This window comes from Galleria mellonella, unplaced genomic scaffold, assembly GCF_026898425.1.
Source record: "Galleria mellonella isolate WM207_F2 unplaced genomic scaffold, CSIRO_AGI_GalMel_v1 utg266, whole genome shotgun sequence".
Taxonomy (NCBI): domain Eukaryota; kingdom Metazoa; phylum Arthropoda; class Insecta; order Lepidoptera; family Pyralidae; genus Galleria; species Galleria mellonella.
Genome location: NW_026442061.1, coordinates 2852651 through 2867776, shown reverse-complemented (window position 1 = coordinate 2867776; position 15126 = coordinate 2852651). Strand labels below are relative to the sequence as shown.

Genomic DNA, 15126 nt, shown 5'->3' with positions numbered 1-15126 from the left:
CCATTACTAACAATCCCTTTCCCCCCAGTAATGAGGTTATTAGACCCCGATACTAACAATCTCTTCTGCCTGATTGAAAACTATTGCCTTACTAGCTGGCATAAGATGATGTTGGCACAGGATGGTTGCATTATTATTCATAGCGCAGTAGAAAGGAGGTCTATACTTAGCAGTGGATAAATATGAGATATGCTAATAGTGATGATGTATCTACCAGGCCTTCGTCACTTCAAACAAAAGAACATTTGTATGAAATCTATGTAACCAATTAATTGAGATACATTCGGATGCAACCAAAGAGAGAGTCTTAATCTCTTCAGTAGAACGTTAAATTAACTATACTGTTCCGGGGGGAAGGGATTGTTAGCAATGGAGTTTGATAGCCCCATTGCTAGCTATAGGCCCTATCAGGTCGACCTCCACGTAGTTCCCCCTGGAAACCATCGTGAACAATTCTTGTTGAATTCATCACGATAGGCTAACTGACCTGCTTCATCCTTACCTATCCATCCTTCACTGGTGCCCCGCCGGTGTATACCGATAGCGCGGGTGGGGTTACTATTTCATCACCCATAAAAAAAAAACTATACTGTTCCATTTTTAAAATGGTAGCCAAAAAAAAAATATGAAAAGATTAAATAAATATTTCTAAATGTAAAAGAATATGTATGTCGTTGCATTTAAGTTTATTATTCATTGTATTGACGTAGGTAGTAACTTTGTATTACTTTGTTAAACTTAAAACAAGAATAACATAAACATGGCATTATCCTTCAAACAAAATGTTAATTACGTATCTACGAGTATCTTCAAAGTAATACGCACCAGGATCAATATTTAATTTTCTTGTACTAACAACGTATAAAAATATATTAGTTTTTTTTTTTTTTTTATACAACTTAGAATGGCAAGCTGACGGCCCACCCGATGGAAAGTGGTAACTGTCGCCTATAGACATGAGCAGTACCGTGGACATAACAGAGTATACTATTTCGCCCATGATACCCCCCATGCGTTACCATTCCTGAGGACTCAGGTGTTATTCCTCTGTACCCAGTAAATTCACGCCATATCCCATCCTTCAAACCGAAACACAGCCATGCAAGCACAGCTACTTCGCAGTTGAAACACGAATGGGACAGAGGTAGCCAAGCAAACGACTTTTGTACAAAGTCTCCCTCTGGTTATTTGCAACTTAAAATGTAGATACATACAGGTGTTTTTTTTTAAATTAAATTACTATAAATAAAAATAAACGTTTGCGATGAAGATTATTTACGGGTAAAATATTTAAAAAAAGTAAAAAAAAATAATATTCTTTACGTACATCGTAAAGAATGCGTACGTTACGTATGAATAGAAAAGAATAGAAATGATTATGGCTGTTAAAGAGAAGATTCTATCTATTTACACTAATGTTTATAAAGAGGAAAGCTTTTAATGGTTTTTGTTTTTTGATGGGTGATAATGGTATGGTAGCCCCGCCTGCGCTAACGGGATACGCTGGCGGAGCACCAGTGAAGGATGATAGATGAGAATGAAAACAGGCCAGTTAGCCCATCATGATGAATTCATCAGGAATTAACCATGATAGTTTCCAGGGGGAACCGCGTGGAGGTCGACCTGGTTGGGTATATTTGCTAGCAATGGGATTCTTAGTCTCCATTACTGACAATCCCTTTCCCCCTGCAATTTCCCCATTAGGTAGTTTAATTTTAATATAAAATGAAGATGGACTTCTTATATATACTATGTATATGTAAACTTGTATATAAACAACTTGTGACGCCATGTTGAGATATACTCTAAAACTAATCACTATGTTGTTTGTGAGTCGTTACTGCTCTTATTATTGACGAAGCAGGAAAATAAATCTATGTAACTATCTAAAAGTATTTATACAATGAAATAAACAAATATTCGTAGCGTTGTACAAGTATTTAGAATAAATTCTATCCAAAATATCGATATCGATATTTATCATCAAAGACCTGACAATAATATAAATTTTCAAATTAAATTTGTAACATACATTTAGCAAACTATTTTTATTTATTGCAAGTGACGTGGGCCTACTATAGTATATATCAAAAATTGAAATAAATACAATTTTTTTAATGAAAAATTAAAATAACAAATATAACCGATTCTAAATTTAAAATGTTCACATATGATCTCATGAAGGTTGTGAAAATAGAACCAGAATAACCGGTACTATTCAAGATTAAATATTTTTAATACAGTTATACCTAACAACCGGTAATTATTTACGCCTGGCCAATGACTAAAGATCGTCTTTGTGTTTATGGATTATGTCATAATTATAATTTTTTGCTTATCTTTTAACTGACAACCCGATACGGTTTCGTTTTTAATACTACGCAAAAATTTTTCTTTATTTTATTACTTATTTATTTTATTACAGACACTACAATTTATTATATTAAAATACCCATAAAAAACACGTCCATGTTCTTTCGAAGGTTCTTGTTGACATTGTATAGGTAAATAAAAGTGACCCGGACCTTTTATAAGATAATAAAATATATGATAACTAGATTTCTTGTAAGTTTTTCACGTAGAAAGCTTTATACGTGTAATGTACGCTTACCCAACATCACCAACTGCTAACTGTTTTTTAACAACAGCCAATAAAAACAATAAACCAACAATTCACATCCGTCACGAAAAGTAGGAAATCAATTATTCAACGGTAGTAAAAACTAAGGAATTAAATGATAGGAAGAAAGCGTAACAAACATTTTTTTTTTTATATATATATATATAGTAACCCCACTTGCCTTTTAGCTAATTGGGTCCAATAAGAATTTTTCCCTTTTACTCGAACAGTAAATAACTCGCTGTTGTCCATTAATTAGAGAACGTAAAGCGGATATTAAAATAGGAAATAATAGTTACGTAAAAAATATATATATATAAATAATATTGATTTCAAAATAAAATAATTAACAAACCTCTTTTTAATCCGTTGGTATCAAATCCTTGCACTGCACAGATAAAATTAAAAAAAGTAAAAAGCACAATTTGATTTTCGAACACACGCGCCGCGGTGCACGACAACGTTGTAACGTCAAAACAGTAGTCCGCGCCGTCGAACCGACGCGACACGACTGAATGACGAGGCTCGACTCACGGCCGGTTTTCCATCTGAAAACAATGAGTTTGTTTATACCTCGGTAATTAATACAAGGGTAGGTAGCCGAACGGTTCGGCACTTTCGGCAGCTCTATTGGGAGGGCTTAAGGTATCGATTCGAATGTGTTGAATTAGGTTTATTTAATCGTCGCCAAGTCATCGCAAGCTTTGACAAGGTCGGATGTGTAGGTGATGAGCGTTTTTGTTATCATACAATCCGCTTATATTTTATTCTGAGAAGTACATTGTTTAGAAACTTATTGGACACAAAAAGAGGTGTTAAAGTCACAAAAATATGGCTTATATGTTTCTAATAATTTAAAGCTGTATGTAGTTTATTTAATACTTATATTAAGTACAATATGGATAGATAGATAGATGACCTTTATTACCAGTATTAAGAAAATAAAAAATTAAAACAAAAAGAAAAAAAAAAAAAACAATTAGTGTTGCTGGTAATAGAAGCCGCCTCAGCTGTTGCTATATATATACATATGTACAGCTCCAGCGAGATGTACCTATATAGCGCTGATATTCAGGCGGCCCCAATATACTATGTTTGTCCAACTATGTAACAAATTTCATTAAAATCAGTTCAGCCATTTAATCGTGATTGAGTAACAAGCGTCCAGTCGTGTAAACAACTTTACAGCCTTTAAGCAACATAAAAACAATTTGTGCAACCCTAAGTGCATCATGTGTCAGCAATCATATCAAATCACGAAGTATTTTTATTTCATCTAAAAACTAATGCATTATTAAGAAAGTAGAAGATAGCTAAGCACGCGGTCTGGTCCGCCTGATGTATACGATTGCTCGCGTGTTGCCAACCCTTGTGATTAAGGGGGAAAGTTAGTGTAAGTAATGGAAACTGAGAATCTAATAAGATTCTCAGTTTTAGCAAGCAATATACCCAACCAGGTCGACCTCCTCGCGGTTCCCCCTGGAAATTATCATGGTTAATTCGTGATGAATTCATCATGATGGGCTAACTCACCTGTTTTCATTCTCATCGATCACCATTCACTGGTGCTTCGCCAGCGTATCCCGTTAGCGCAGGCGGGGTTACCATTCCATTGTCACCCATAAAAAAAGATGATCGATTATACCCTTGAGTTACAGTACCCAGTAATTTCAATCCTCCAAGCTAACAGAAAGTATATTAATTTATAAACCACTTATACATGTGTATAATATTATCAGAAAATAATTGTTCCAAATTGAAATTTAAAAATTTGATCTGATCTGGGACGTTTTTATTCCAGTTACTAGCAACACCGAAAAAAAAAGCGCTTTATATTTTAACTAAAAAGATTTTTTTTTATGCAACAAAGATTGGCAAACAAGATGATGGCCCACTATAATGCTGAATTCCAGATTTTTTTAATGGGTGATAATGCAATAGTAACCCAGCCTTCGCTAACGGTATACGCTGCCGGGGCACCAGTGATAGATGATAGATGACGATGAAAGCAGGTCAGTTAGCCCAACGTGAAGAATTTCACGAGAGTAACCACGATGGTTTCCAGGGGAAACCACGTGGAGGTCTACCTGATTAGTAACATTGCTAGCATTGGGGCTGTTAAGCCCCATCGCTAACAATCCTTTTCCCCCCTGAATTCCAGGTTTATTCATCAGTGCTAACTGACCTACCTTTTCATTCTCACCTATCATCTCTCACTGTCCCGCCATCGTATACTATTAGCTCAGACTGGGCTACCATTCCTTTATCATATATTAAAAAAAATATAGATATCTTTTATCTTTATAGATTATCTTTTGTAAATAGATTTTATATTCTTCAAAGGATTTTTTTTTACTTAAAATAAAACTTTATTAAATAACCCAATTACAAGATAAAAAAAAAAAACAAAAGAATTTCGCGCAAGAAATGGAAACATTCTTCGACATATTTAACAAGAAAATTACTTTAGAAGTATTCACGAAAAGTTTCTTTAACGTTTCGACTCTTTACAACGATCTGTAGACATACGTATGTAGACAGATGAGATTCATTGAATTCCGAATGACAATTACTTTTTGTTGCCATTTCTGATGTGACATCTCGACATAGAACGGCTGCCAATCATATTTCGTGATTACACGACATGTATTACATTACTCTGTAAGGCGACTTGATATTGTATGGGAAACTAGCGTTCCTATTCATCAAAGTCGTGACAAGTTACATTCATGTTTCCTGAATAATATTGTGAACTATCTGCCGGCCAAAATTTCGCGCCATTGTACTAATATATTTTTTTTTAATTTTTCGAACGATATTTTCAAATATTTACTTTTTTTATTGCAACAGTAACTAAAAAAAGGCTTAGACAAATAGGTACTCTACTCATTGGTCAGTTTATTTTTATTTATTTTACTTAATAGTATAAGTTTAACTTAGTATAAGTAGTACTTTGAATATCTTTCTATAACTTTTTATGGTTTTATTGCATTATTTATATTATATATATATATATATATATATATATATATATATATATATATATATATATATATATATATATATATATATATATATATACCATATATTAGCCAATTAGATTCCCAATTTGTATATATAATATACCAAATTTGTGGTAATGGTTTTGTAATCGGCTATTGGCCAATGGTTTTTTGTTTAAAGTGACAATAGCTCGTTCTAGCTTATATTAAACACCGCATTTTACTGCGAAGTCCTGAAGGAGGTGAAAACAAAGTCGCGGGTAAAAACTAATAGAATGTATCTTACAAATATAATAACATAGTAACTAAGACAATAACTTAGACAATGTTTGTTCAGGCATCACAGTTATCACAGTTGTATTCCTGAAGGAGAAATTTAAAATATAGTATGGGAAAGGCTTATGTTCAGCAGTGGACATTTAACAGCTCATGTATGGTAATAATAATAATTAAATCTGTCCAAGGGAGATATTTAAGAGAAATTTATATAAGGGGACTTCATAAGACTAATAGATGCAAAAACAATAACCTTTAGAAATTTTACTATCTGTCTATCTGTATATTTGTTCTGACATCAAGTAAAAACTACTGCACCGAATAGGATGCAGTTTTCATAGCTGTACCCCTGAAGGAGAAACTTAAGAACTGGTATATGTTTTACTCTGATACGTTATCGAGAAATGGTCTATTTATTAAATGTTTCTATTTTTTTTTTACAACACAGGGGGCAAACGAGCATGCGGCTCACCTGATGGTAAGTGACTACCGCCGCCCATGATCACCCACTACACCAGCGGCATTGCAGGTATGCTGCCGGCCTTTTAAATAGGAATATGCTCTTTTTTTGAAGGTTATGTTGTCGTATCGGTTCGGAAATATTGCTGGACAGCTGGAAGTTGATTCCAAAGGAAAGTACTTCTGAATTCCACGGATACGAAGTCACGAGCAAAAAGATACTCGTAGTAAGAAATAAAGACTTGTTTATTTCAAGAGCGGTATATCTGTCTCTTACTTTATCATGCTATTTACTAATAATGTTTAAAATCATTAAAAAAAAGTGATAACGTGACACGACTGTTGTAATCAACGGTACAGTCAACGACTTTTAATGGCCGCCTGCAAACATACATACATACATATATGCATGCATACATACATACATACATACATACATACATACATACATACATACATACATACATACATACATACGTGTGTGCGTGTGTGTGTATGTACATGTATATATGTATGTGAAAACACCGTTAGCTGTATGTACACTTACTTATATAATTATGCATTGAAGTTTATATAAATAAATAAATAAAATCTCTTATAAATTCGCACCAGCAAGTTATTAAGATTCGTATAAAGCAACTCTTTTTACCCCCTCAGATAACCAAGTCACGATTTCTAGACGCGTGTTAAGATCACTTTCGATTTTTTTTATTCGACCATTGTAGCGTAATGTTAACGGAATATTCGTGAAGTGAAGTTTAGACACGTTCAGAATGGCGAAAACGCCGGTTTTAGCAGTCCATGCGGAATATCGAATCAAAATCGACTCTTCAATATCTCTTTGTATTCATAATTGTATAATAATAATATATATATATATATATATATATATATATATATATATATATATATATATATGTATGTATATATGTTTGTATATGATAATATTTATATAATAGTGCGCCACCTACCCTTTGTCTTTTTCTCAATGTCCTCTACCCAAAGGTTGTCTGGAAGAGATTGCTCAGCGATGTGGCCGCCTGATGAGGCCACAAACTAAAGTTTCATCCCAACCATCTGGACGAGTGGCGGTCTTCCACCTTGCGTTTTTCAATGCACTTTCTTCCACGCACAACCACGCTTTGGAATCAACTTCCAGCAGCATATTCCTTTTTAGAAGGCCAGCAGCACACCTGCAATGCATTTGATGTTGCAGGTGATCATGGGCGGCGATAGTCACTTACCATCAAATAAGTCGCATGCTTTGTCCCCTGTGTTGTAAAAAAAATAATCTTTTTAAATAGTAGGCAACTAGTGACGTAACCTAAAATTAGAATTGAATATCAAACAATCCGGTCCGAGGAAAGTTATAACGAATGCAAGCAAAGACACAAAGCCTATGAAGGATTATGCGCTAACTCTTAGCTTGTTAGGGCTAAATCCATAGAAATCCACAGAGACACGTTTGAATACGTATCGCAACTTTGCGTGTCTACGTAAACTCTAACTAAATTTTAATCCGCAGTTCCAACTAATCTCGATATATGAATGTTCCACATACATACATCGAGATTAGCCTCGGAAAGTTAATAATAGATACTTTAGAAACAAAATGCCCAAACCCTTTACAGCGGAAGCTGCTAGATTTTGAAATCCCATCCCGAGAAGACAGACAGACATTGTAGTGGAGGAATGGGTAGCAGCGTCCCTCTTAAAACATCACCAAAAATCAAACTGCGATTGCCAAACCGCCCTGCCAAATGAGGCAATTACTGGCAAAACCCCTCCTTGGGGGTATAATGGATTGTTAAAAATGAGGATTAGTAGCCCCATTGTTAGCAATACACCTTGTCAGGTCGTTCTCCTCGCGGTTCCCCCTGGAAACTATCGTGTTCTATTCCAAGTAAATTCATCACGATAGGCTAACTGACCTGCTTTTTCATTGTCACCTGTCATCCCTATCATTCCTGCCTGTCATTCCATTTTCACCCATAAAAAAGTACCTTATCATGTATTAATATCTATAGGTCGTCAGTTTGTCATTCTAGTACTATAAAAAAATACTATTTCGCCTTATCGAGGGCCTCAAATCGAAGTCGCGGAGTCAGCAAGCATACATTATACTAACATAAAGTTACCTCACGTAATACCTTGGTACCACGAACCAATAACCTATAATTGTGATTCGTAAAAAACTATTCAACCTCGCCATTATCAGAACATAATATACAGTCTTATTACAAAAGACGTAAGGTTCAATACAAGTATTTACAGATATTAGTCACCGATTGACTCTATATGTTAGAAAAAATCTACTCAGCATTACGATTTGGAGAGACATTTTGTCTCCTGTTGTAGGTAAATTAAAAATCTTTATGTTATATATTTTAATTAAACCATAAAGGTGAAAACAAGGAATAGCTCGTCCGATGGTAAACAATTACCATAGCATTAGTTATTTCATTAGAATTATTTTGTTTAATTCCGCTACCATTAGTACATACTAATGGTAGCGGAATTAAACAAAATAATTCGAGCTGTTCTGAGCTTCGAGTTTAATCGACACTCGAAGTTTAATAACTATTTTTATTACCAGAAGTTCTACAATCTTCAATATTAGCTATCAATTTCCAACAGTTATTTCGTCCACGCACGTTTTACGATACGTTTTTTACCTCTACATCTTCAGACAAATTAATAGATTGCTACTCGAAACTTAGAGTTAACCGTTCGATGTTGGTAGTCGTACACATAATAATGGTAGCGGAACTAAACAAGATAATTCTAAAAAAAACTAGTGCTATGAACTTCCGGAAGATAACACCAAGTTCAGTAAATTCAGTAATATAAAAACGATCACCATAATCTATGGACATATGCAACACCATACTGTAACCTCCAGGGAAAATTTCGACATGGTACTTATTCTACTTGCCTGAGCGTTCGCGGGAGAAAACTTCTCTGAAACCTCGCTGTACGTGACTATTTAAATTAACCCTGTTCGCCGCTTCATACCTGTTAAATTTTTTGCTTTGACTTCCAAGAAACAGGCTTTGCCTAGTGTAAGGACCCCATACAATATAGGTATGAAGCTTTATTGTATCATAGGAAAGAAAGGAATCGAGGAACGGCCAGCAGCGTTTCTCTTAAAATATCACCAAAACCTAACTACGTTTGCCGGGGGGAAAGGGATTATTAATAATGAGATCTAATTTCCCCATTACTAGCAATACACCCTATCAGGTCGACCTTCACGCGGGTCCCTCTGGAAACTATCGTGGTTAATTCTTATGGAATTCGTCACGATGTGTGTCACGAAGGTGACAGGTGACGATGTGGACCTGCTTTCATCGTCACCTGTCACCTTTCACTGGTGCCCCGCCAGTGTATATCGATAGCACAGGCGTGGTTGTCATTTCTTTATCACCCATTAAAATAAAATCTACGATTGCCATCCCGCCTGCCAAGCGTGACAACTACTGGCAAAACCTCCCATAGGGGAAAACGGCAGCTATGGTATATGGTATCACTGTTATTTTAGGTGAGACGTAAATTTGAAACCTTGAAAGTGAAAATATAATGCCCTAAAAGCTTATTTACCCGTAACATTGCGGACAAAAACAAGCGGGCGTCCTCGATCGCTGGCGAGTGCCTAATAGATTTTTTTATTTATTAATATTACCTATTGGTTTTACGAGTGCCTTGTAGAGTTTTACCAGAGGGAGACTTTGTACAAAAGTCGATTGCTTGGGAACCACTGCTCATTCGTGATTCAACCGTAAAGCAATTGTGTTTGCATGGCTGTGTTTCGGTTTGAAGGGTGGGATATGGCGTGAATTTACTGGGTACAGAGGAATAACACCTGAGTCCTCAGGAATGGCAACGCATGGGGGTTATCATGGGCGAAACAGTATACTCTGCTATGTCCATGGTACTGCTCATGTCTATAGGCGACGGTTCCCACTTTCCATCATGTGGACCGTCCGCTTGTATGGGACTTCACCTGCGTCGACACGGTGGCGCCGTCTCACCTTCCAAGTACATCCAAGATAGCTGGTGCCGCCGCAACGCACCAGGAGACTATCAAGCGCCGTAAATATTCATCCCTTGGAAATGGATATATATTTGAGGCGTTTGGAGCTGAAACTCTAGGTCCATGGGGCCCCGAGGCCATGAATCTTTTCAAAGAGATTTCACGCCGGCTGGTAGAAACCTCTGGCGACCAGAAGGCTGGCCTATACTTTGGTCAACGCATTTCCATTGCTATTCAGCGTGGAAATGCAGCAAGTCTCCTAGGTACCCTACTAGCTGGCAATGATCTTAAGGAAATTTTTTATCTTTAACTATTGAAATTTATAAAAAAAATAAAATAATATTGATATTTTAAAATCAAATCATTGAGTATATATATAATTGAAAAACGTTACTCTCATTCATGGACAGTTAGGTAAAAAAGTTGCACCAATCAAAACAAAGGCAGATAACTCGTTTGCCCGCGCCTCTGTTAATTACGAACGATTAAAAAACAAAGTGGATGACGTCATTGGTCGAGTACCTACTGACGTACCAGGTACTGCCATCTTGCTATTGTTACTGTGGGAACATGATAAATTAAACTGTGTTACTAATAACAGTGTATTAATTTTTTTTTTAATGGATGAAAATGAAATGGTGCACTAGCTTATATTAGAAACCAGTGGATGGAGAAGTCAGAAAGCAGAAGTCAGTTGGCCCACTATTGTAATCATTTTATCATTATCATTTCAGCCAATTATACATCCACTGCTGAACATAGGCCCCATAGACTCCCATAAGGAACAGTCCTGAGCCACCTGCATCCACTGACTCCCTGTAATGCATTTGAGTTCGTCACTCCATTTGGTGGGGGGTCGTCCTACACTGCATTTGCCTGTACGGGGTCACCACTCAAGAATCTTTTTTTTCCATCGGTTGTATTTGCAATGCATTTGATTCGTTGTAAATATGATAAGAATTAAATATTTTATTGAAGTAGGTGTTATTTTACGGAAGTTGTTTATTAAACTAATTAGAAAATGTTTAGCTGTATCTTATGTTGGTAATCTTATAAATAAATAAGTTAAAATCACTGGTTATTTATGTCATTACATATGGTCACTTGGTATGTGTTAGTAATAGAAACGTACTCTTTGACTGTAGCGCTTCTAGCCGTTTAGGCGCCAATATACATATTATTTCTTAATTCACAGGAACGTCAGATCTACTTAAAAGAAAATAAAAGAATATATATTCAATATAACGACTATTTTATTATTAAAAAAAGAACTATATATAAATTCAAGAGAGAAGAGGTCCTTCATCAACACCACTGAAATTATTAACAAGAAGAAGATGCCAGGCGGACATTGTTCGGCACATAACCGGGGTACAGGGGTTCGCCCACAGGCCAGTTAGTCTATCATGATGAATTTATTAGGAATTAACCATGATAGTTTCCAGGGGAACCACGAGGAGGTCGACCTGGTTGGGTATATTGCTAACAATGGGATTCTTAGTCTCCATTACTTAGAATCCCTTTCCCCCACACGCACACATTGTCACATATACTTACAGACGTTACTTGTTTCTGCAGTTGTGACAATCACGTATCGTGGCGTTTTTGTTTGAAATGTCCGGGGTGTGGTGTAATTTTAACATAGCACAAGTGGGTGAACTCAGGTAAATATAATAAGCTTGTTAAATTACCCTTTTGCTGCTCGTCATTACATAAGTCAGCGACTGTACTTGACTGTTAACTTACTTGATGAACGAGTACAGGCGCCTACACAAGTTGCTAACTGATTATAAACTTGGCTCGCTTTGAACGCCCCGCTTCAAAAGCTGGATATTATTAAATTTCAAATTTTGTAGTTTCGTCAAACGAAGTAATTACAATTTAAGTATGTTGATGGTGGAAATAGTGTATGATCTTTAAATTTTTAATAATCTTCGAGCGTTTTTTTTATAATTCGAATAAAATGTCCGACTAGCAGTGTAAACGAGGTCACCGTCTCTAGATCCCGCCTCTGACATTGTCAGTATTCAATTCCAAATACATAATAAATGGGGGGAAAGGGATTGTTAGTAATGGAGACTGAGAATCCCATTGCTAGCAATATACCCAACCAGGTCGACATCCTCGCGGTTCCCCCTGAATCTATCATGGATAATTCCTGATGTATTCATCATGATGGGCTAACTGGCCTGTTTTCATTCTCATCTATCACGCTTCACTGGTGCTCTGTCAGCGTATCCCGTTAGCGCAGGCGGAGTAACAATAACATTTTCATCCTTAAAAAAAAAATACATAATAAATGTCCGCTATTAAATATAACAAAATGATACTTTGTATAGTCACGTCGTCTTGTGGTCCCGCCATAGAATGGACCACCACTTCCTTTTCCGTGGGTGTCGTAAGAGCCAACTAAGGGAGGACGAGGGGTGGGCTGCTGCTGCGGTTGCCAATCCGCCTGCCAAGCGTGGCAATTACTGGCAAAGCTCTCCTTTATGAGAAAGGGTTATGTCCAGCAGTGGGGAGTTAACGGCTGAAATAATAATAATAATATTTACGTTGTTTATAAATGAGGTCTCAGGGTCGATTCTCATTTATACTAGTTTAAAAAAACTAAATCTTTTAAATTTATTTTTCATATCGTTAAACAAATCAAAATCAATTGAGTACATTTCACAGTATCACAAAAAAAAAATTAATTATCACTCTTTTAAATTGATTCGGTTTAGATTATTCTCGACTGCATCTCCAGATGTTTCAAAAAGCGAAAAGGTATTAATTTCGACTGTATTTTTTTTAACATGAACAATAACTGTTGTGTAACAATTTTGAGTTTTTTTTTTTTTTTATTAATAAGTAAAATACTTACTTTTATATTTTTAACATACATACATACATACATATCTGTCACGTCTGTCTCCCATTAGGGTAGGCAGAAACAATGGAACGCCAAATGCTTCGATTCAAACAAACCTCTTTCGCTTCTTCCACATTCATCAATCTTTTCATACACGCTCGCCGGTTACGGGTACTTTTAATTTGGCCCTTCTTCAGCACGTCGCCTATTTGGTCAACATACGTCCGTCTAGGGCGGCCCCTACCGACATCTCCATTCAAAATTTTTATATTTTTAAATAAATAATAAACACTTTTCTCATTGTCTGTGCGATCTAAGCGTGAGTGTTTCAAGGTCAGTTCAAAGTATGCAGCACAATCACGATTTGCCAGCTTCAGCGACGCAACGTCGTAACCGCCAATAATTCGAATTCATTTTGAACCTTTTCTCATCTTAATACAGTATCAAATAGTGATACAAGTACTTTGTTTATGAATGATCTCAAGGGAGCATTAAAATGATAAGTGCTACGTGCTGAGAGCGGTTATATCAGTAATTATGCAATTGATTCGTAATAATTATTTATTTATGTTCCACGTAAACAATAAAATAAAAATAAACAACCCTGAGTCCTTACTTAACACACAACGCCATCTAGTTACAAACCATAAGGTGAAATATACTAGGTAGAAATGACATACTCTTAGAAATAATATTCAAATAATTTTCCTTTGTGAATATGGCAATGCTTGACAATTTTTGTTTATACCACTGAGGTGGCAAATAAGCATACGGCCCATTTGAGTAACCTATAAACGCCTGCAATACCAGGGAATTTCCGCGCGCGATGTTGACTAAATTGTTTCAATTCCTTTCACACCTCGCATACGTCGCGAGGATTGTCAGAAATCTCTTATGATATGACACGATACATAGAAAACATGTACGAGTGAGCGAGACACACGTTTACAATGCGATGTGTATTACATGCTAGAGTTGCGAACCCTGACTTAAATGAGCTCGTTTCGTAGGAGTTCGACCACAAACATCGTAACACGGACTTTATACATAAAAATGTTATAAAGAGGAAAGATTTTTTTTTATACAACTCAGAATGGCAAACAAGCTAACGGCCCACCTGATGGAAAGTGGTAACCGTCGCCTATAGACATGAACAGTACCATGGACATAACAGAGTATACTGTTTCGCCCATGATACCCCCCCATGCGTTACCATTCCTGAGGACTCAGGTGTTATTCCTCTGTACCCTGTAAATTCACGCCATATCCCATCCTTCAAACCGAAACACAGCCATGCAAACACAACTGCTTCACGGTAGAATCACGAATGGGACAGAGGTACCCAAGCAAATAACTTTTGTACAAAGTCTCCCAAAATCAAAATCAAATCATTTGATTGTTCGTTTATTTGTTATGGATAAACCCAAAAACTCCTCAGCGGATTTTAAAAATTCTTTCACCTATAGGAAGCTACATTATCTAAGTGATGTCTAATTGAGTAAATAGCTATCTCTGCCTGTACTGTTAGAGGTCTGTCTTAAAGATATCAATAGAAATATAGAAAATTATTTTTGCTTATAACAGATTTACTTGTCGTACATTTTTTTTAGTTTCAAGGCTTTAACAGCGAGCGAGGCGAGAAACAATCACGGCAGGAAATCTGTCGGTAAAAATATTAAAGTAATACAACAAAATGGCATTAATAATTAATTATGTACATATTAATAATATAAATAATCACCGTGACAATAATCTCACAGATACTTCAACACCCACGCACATTGCGTAAGGCTCAGGCTTTAGTACAGTAACTGATCAATCTTTTCCGCTGTCAAGCAATTGTGCATGGCTGTGTTTTGGTTAGTATGGTGGGATACTACCA

At 36.1% G+C, this 15126-nt stretch overlaps 1 protein-coding gene across 3 annotated transcripts in view; it reads right to left on the bottom strand.

The window, feature by feature from the left end:
* LOC113521031 (Ig-like and fibronectin type-III domain-containing protein 1) overlaps positions 1–3152 on the bottom strand; it is a 252947-nt gene extending 249795 nt beyond the window's left edge. For all 3 annotated transcript variants that reach the window (XM_052895159.1, XM_052895161.1, XM_031908880.2), the window contains exon 1: positions 2976–3152. The gene's annotated coding sequence lies outside the window, so the exon portion shown is untranslated. The remainder of the gene's footprint in view (positions 1–2975) is intronic.
* Between the last annotated feature and the right edge of the window lie 11974 nt (positions 3153–15126).